Source organism: Marmota marmota, unplaced genomic scaffold (assembly GCF_001458135.2).
Source record: "Marmota marmota marmota unplaced genomic scaffold, marMar, whole genome shotgun sequence".
Classification (NCBI taxonomy): Eukaryota; Metazoa; Chordata; class Mammalia; order Rodentia; family Sciuridae; genus Marmota; species Marmota marmota.
This window is the reverse complement of record NW_025999944.1, coordinates 2649448-2655880: the sequence shown is the minus strand read 5'-3', so window position 1 is coordinate 2655880 and position 6433 is coordinate 2649448. Positions and strand designations below refer to the sequence as shown.

General features: G+C 45.2%; 1 pseudogene; it reads left to right on the top strand.

The window, feature by feature from the left end:
- The first annotated feature begins 2475 nt into the window (after positions 1–2475).
- Positions 2476–4480, top strand: LOC107153820 (annotated as a pseudogene).
- Positions 4481–6433: the final 1953 nt, after the last annotated feature.

Below are 6433 nucleotides of genomic sequence, written 5' to 3'. Positions count from 1 at the left end.
AACCTATTATTGCCCAGAGATGGAGACATTTCAGAATATTTGAGACCATTTTTAAATGGCTTTGAAAATTCACCTCAGACATATGATGATCTTCCAGCAAATTTTGGTTACAGACTTTAGACCAAGGCTTCAGGGTTTTCTGAGTAACCCAGAACCAGAGAGTGCCTCTGAACTCGACACACCCTCACCACTGAAAAACGTCATCTCAGATGGTCATCGGGTTGATTAGGAAAATTATTATGATTTTTCAATGAATATTTTCATTTTGGAATAATTTCTGATTTACAAAACGACTGCAAAGATACTTCAGAGAGTTCTCACATGAGCTCCACCCACCTCCTCCTAATGACAGCATCATACATAATCACAGTACATTTGTCAAAACCAAGAAATTAACACTAGCAGGGCACTTTTAATTAAACTTCACACTCTGCCGATTTCACTAGTTTCTCCAGTAAGTTTCCGTTTCAGCCCTAGGATTCAGTCGAGAGTCTGCTCCGAGTTGGTTCACCCTGTCTCAGTCTTTCCTTGTTTTCGTGACCTTGTGAGTTTTAAAGCAGAGTGAGTCACCAGGTTTATTATAGAACAAACATCCCTGGGGTTGGCTGTTCGGTTGCCTTCTCACTGTAGGCTGGGATCACAGGGTTTTGACGAAGAGCACCACAAATATACAGTGCCCTTCTCGTCACATCAAAAGACTCACGATACCTACATGACGAACCACAGGCGACGTCCACCCTGGTCACTGGGTTAAGCTGGTCCCTTTTCCACACTATTTCACTAAATCTGGCCCACAATCAAGGGGGAAAGGTGGGGAGAGAGTCCACATATATAATTTGTGGAATTCTCTTTAAGGAAGGACTGCACTTATGTCAGTATGGGCTCAGATCATTATTCTTTGGGATATAATCCTTTATTATCATTATTTGGCTCAAAATTTTCTAGCTTTGGTCACTGGAAGCTCTTTCAGTTTGCTCTTTGTCCCTTTGACATGCTCCCATTCCTTTGTGTTGTGTGTCTGTCTCTCTCTCTTTTCCTTCCTTGCTTTCCTTGTTTATTTAGAGAGTACCATCCCCTTACTTCCCTGCCTTGAGTATTATACTAGTCAGTTTTCCATTTTTATAACAAAATACCTGAAGTTGGATGTGTATAAAGAAAAGAGGTTTATTTAGCTCATGGATATGGAGGTTCACAAGCATAGTACCAACATCTGCTCAGCCGTAGTGAGGACCCCTGGCTACATCCCATGGATCACAATGTCATGGTGGGAGCACATGTGTGAGGGCGATCACAGGGCAAGACAGGAAGGCAGAGAGCAGGAAGAGGTCGGGCTTGCTCTTTTATAAAAACTCATCTAAAGCTTCCACCCTTCCCAACATCACCAGTCTGAGGTCTACGCTGCAAATGCATGAATGCTTGGGTTCATGCTCAAACCATATCCAAACTGTAGCGCTCCTGTTTTCTCTGCCCCAGCCCTATTAGTTATAGTTTTGCTATTAAGGTTTTAAATGCATGGAGAACGGTACAAAAAGCAACCCAAGTTCATAATATTGATTCTGATAAACTAATGGGATCCAGTTGATATGATGTTTTAAAAATGGCATCACTGAATAAAGTTCCCTTTCAAAGAAAGGGATCTCATTGACTTGTTCCAGAATTAGGAACCAGAATATGACCCTCTTTCTCCCTGGGCACCATATCATCTTGATGCTATTCTCATGTTCACATGCTTTCCCAGGGGCAGATATCCAAGCTAGGAGAGACCAAGCTCACAAAGGCCATCTTCAGAGACCTCCCTGCGTGAATCCTGGAAGGAGAGGAGTGCGACGGGTGTGCCACCTGCTTGGGTGAACGCGAAGGTGCTATAGCTCAGCGTCCTTCTCAACCCCGTGTCTGACACCACAGGTGTGTAGTTGTAGACTCTTGGCTAAACAAATTCCCGAATAACCTGCCCCATCTATAAACAAAACAGCATCCTTGGGCTGGGGATATGGCTCAGTTGGCAGAGTGCTTGCCTCTCGTGCACAGGGCCCTGGATTCAATACCCAGTACCAAAAAACAAACAAACAAACAAAATCTCTCGGTCCTTTTCAGAGAGATTCAGAATCTGACACAAGAGTGGTCATGAAGTTTCCAAACATATCTGCATGCACCTTTTATTTGGGTCAGAACCCCGTTATTAAGGGGTGAATTATAATCCCCAAATTGAAACCCCAAGCCCACTACCTCAGACTGTAATCGTATTTGGAAACAGGGCCGCTGAGGAGGTAATTAAGGTAAAATGAGGCCACTGGAGTTGGCTCTAATCCATCAGGTGGGCATCCTCATGAGGAGATAGGACACAGACACACACAGAGGGAAGAGCATGAGAAGACAGAGGGAGAAGACGCCATCCACAGCCCAAAGAGAGAGCTTCAGGAGGAACCAGCCCTGCCCACACCCTGATCTTGGACATGTGGCCTCCAAAACAGTTCCATGACGAGTCTGCTGTGCCCCACCCCGTCTGTGGAGCCGGAACAGCAGCCCGAGCCCTCCAGGGCACTAGTCATTGTGTCTCTGCGGGAATCCTGCACCCATCAGAACCCAATGAACCTCCAGACGGTGAGGAACACTCCAGCAGAACCAACCACGAGAACCCGGTAATAAACCAGCGTTGGGGTCCAGCTGCAGCCCGGCGGGGAGCAGGATTACAGCGCAGCGACTCTGTTTGACCTTCAGAGGCAGATCAACTTCTTTCCCTTTAAAATGTTTATTTAGGAATATCACTTGATTCTTCCTTTCGCCCCTCAGGTATTTTTACAGAAATAACTTGATATTAGTATTCTATAGTTTAATCAGATGGTTGAAAGATTATGTTGCTCAAGGGTTGAGCTGTAGAAGTACTCTGTATTTCACCACCAAGTGTAACTTAAAGGTGCAATCAGTCGAATCTCTTTCTGGGATGGAATGTAGCCAAAACCTGTTTGTAAGTGCTCAAGACCTAGCTCAGACCACACAAATGTGTTCCATGCACAGCTCCAAGCTGCTGCCACCATCCATGGCCTTACGACAACCCCCACCACGATAGAAAATCACCTGGAGTCATTAAATTAGAAACTGCTTGTCCCAGGACTTCCTGAAATTGTCACCAGGGAGAGAAGACAAAGTAATTAAGGACACTTACCAAGATAAACATATATCTTATGCAGATGTCTTTCTCCAGGCAGGAACAGGCTGTGTAGGCATAGATTTTGAGTACTTAACCATTTAAAAGAGGCGTGTAACACTTTGGTGGTATTAACAGTTGATTCAGCAGCTAGATGAATATGCTCTGACCTTTACACCCCCAACTTCAGTACCTTAAGTGCTCTGTGGGTGTCATCAAAGTGGAAGACAGGAAGTCCACATGAATCCAGAACTTCAGCCCCGAGAATGCTGATAGCGCTTGCTAAAGCACACCTAGGGACCACCAGCTTAGCTGAGCACAGGGAAATGGTACTTAAGCACTGGATTTGAAAATGAGTGCTTGTGTTTAACAGGACTCAGGGTATCTCTGAAGGATATGTGAGCCAAAGCACTGAGCCATGGACCCCTAGGAACCAACCACCTTACACGGGAAGACTGCCTGTGTCTACAACCACCCGCCCTGCTCATCAGCACCAGGAGATCCTGCCAAAACACCTAAGGATCAAACCCCCAACTCTATATGGATTCTAATTATGATGGTCCTCTCCCAGTTGACTACATGTCACTCAGCCAAAGCTCTGAAGCGGAAATGGGTCCCATTGAGGGCCTACTCCTTTGACAGCTATGTTAGCCACTCAGTGACTCTGGCAATTCATGAGGTTTTCCCAAATAGTAGTTCGGCCACTATAAAATTATATGGAATTTCTGGCCCAATTTGCTAATCTTCCTGTTGGGGTTCCATATTTGATTTCCTTTAAGAGGTGTTGCATGGATCATCATCAATACCTTGGGACTGATGGCATCCATGTGGGCATTCCTGCCAACTCTGAGGGCTTGTTCCTCTGAATGATGATAAATCTGTTGTTGCCCCCACCCCAGGACGGATTATTCTTCACTCTGTCTTTTATTCCTGTGGATATCTGTTTATCAATCCCAAACCAATTTCTTATCTGGAAATTATCAGTACTTTGGTACAGATCACCAATGGCCCTAAATTTATTACCTTATGGGAATTAAATCTCTAGCTTATATATTGAAAACATCCTTATCTGGTCTAGGTTTGCACTTGATCTCTGGACATTTTGCAGCTCAGCATTCTATGTTCTTAAAGGGATCAGATACTTGGGCACATTTTGGTCCTCCAGATTCACTCACCTTAAACGCAGGCTGTCTTAATGGACATGGTGACTTCCCCAACATTCCAGGGAAGAGCCTTCCACTGGTAAGTAAAATTGCAACTGAATATGTGACGGTCTCCCCTGCTGACAATTCCCAGATAGAAGCAGTGTGTGATGTTGGGTGGGTGATACCGTAAGACCCTCTGGGAGAACGACTGGGCATCAACGAGGGGAGACAGTCCGGGAGCAAATGTCCATGGTATTAAGGAGCAAATCTGGCTCTCAGCAGCCAGCCTGCATCTGCACTCGGCTCCACCTGCAGGAAACCTGGGCATTGTGTTTCACACTGAGGACATCTTCACCCACATTTGTCCTTTTGTAAGCATGTCAGAGAAAGCTTTTATAAAGCTATTCCTAGTGCATTATTTTCACCATAAAGTCTTACTTTTCTTGAACCAACTAATAAACTGAGCAATTGATCATAATAAATAGTGTTCATCACATTTTTAAATTTTATGGTCTTCACATTATAAAATACAGTAACCTGGGGACTGGGGTGAGCTTACTTTAAAATTTCACCCAAAAGAAAATAAAAATAAAAAGTCTGAGTTACCACAATATAAAGAGGCTGTGATGGAAATATATTTCATTGCAAGCTGAATTACTCATTTTTTACTATTACACATGAGACCTAAATTAGATATTGCTGAATCCAGGGCAGTCTGACTCCTAAACACAGTGCTTATTAAATTTTTAAAAATGTATTCTTAAACGCAAAATTATGTTATACACTATTGTAACTATGTAAGAAGTATATACATGTTTAAAGGAGATGCTGAGGACTTTTATATGACCATGTTGGAGGCATATATAATAAGTGCGTGTTTTCCACCTTTCGTGAGAGCGAAGAATTAAATTTCCAATAACACATCAGTTCCATTCTCATCTCCCATAAGTTCTCCCAGTGGTGGTAGTAATTGGCTTTGGCCTCAGCTTTGAATGTTGAATGTTAACATCTGGCCATCTGGAGATCAGCCATGGTGAACATCAGCTTACCTGGTGAAGTCCACTCAGCCAGGGCATGGTCCTCCTGCAACGGCATTCAAAGCAGCTGGGACTTTTTTCTCAAGTCTGACCAGCACTACAGAGCAGTTACACACAGCAGACCTGAAGGGACCCGAATGCCCAGAGTTCCCGTTTTCAATTTCCCAGGGAACCTACAGGACTTATGGGGGGCCCAGGAGCCAGGCTGAACCTCTGTCCCCTGGGCTTTGAGGTGCTTTGGCAAAGAACCTGAGGCACTGCAGACATTGATGCTCTCCGTGAGACACCAGACGCAGGCAGATGGAACCTGTGGGTGACAGAGAGCCCTCAGATCTCAGACACCCAGGGGAGACAGCCCCTGGGGAGCACTGGGCTCTCCTTACCCTGCTTTTAAACTTCTACAGTTGGACAATCATATTTCTCAGAGGACTCGTGTGCATTTTAGACACCCACCCCTCCAAAAAAAAAACACACACACACACAGGAATAAACAAGTTTGGGCCTTAACTCCACCTCAGTGAAGAGGATGAACCTGATCAAGGCGAAGGAAACCGTACCAGTCACCCGGTGGCCAGCGGAGATAGTGGCACAGAGCAGTTCTCATTTGGGATTTTCATGTTCCTGACAACCTGTAGCCTTCGCTGTTCAGGCCCAGAAATTCCAGGCTGATGTCGGAAAGAGTCATGGAGACGCCGGAGAAGAAAAAATTTCTCCGCCTTTAGGTTTTGAAAACTCCAAATCCTGCTTTTCCAGGCTTAGCCTCCATGCTGAAGCCACCAAAAACCAGACAAAACCCATGGCCAGTGGGTTCCAAGCCACAGGCCATTAGGCTGTGAAGAACTGTGATCCCTGAGAGAGAGGGAACCAGCAAAGAAGCCCTGCAGCTGCCCCAGGCGGGGCTGGAGTGTTCCCAGGACAGAGCCCTGGCCACAAGCAGATGGACCCTGCTGGCTCCTCAGGTTGGGCCTGCAGGCTCTGTCACAACCACAGTGCCATCCAGTCTGCCCAGCCAGTGAAATCAGAATCAGCCCAAGAAGGGTGAGGAGGGCAAATACTTGACAGACTTTAAATCTAAAAAGACTGAGAGAAATTATTGGAGGATTTGA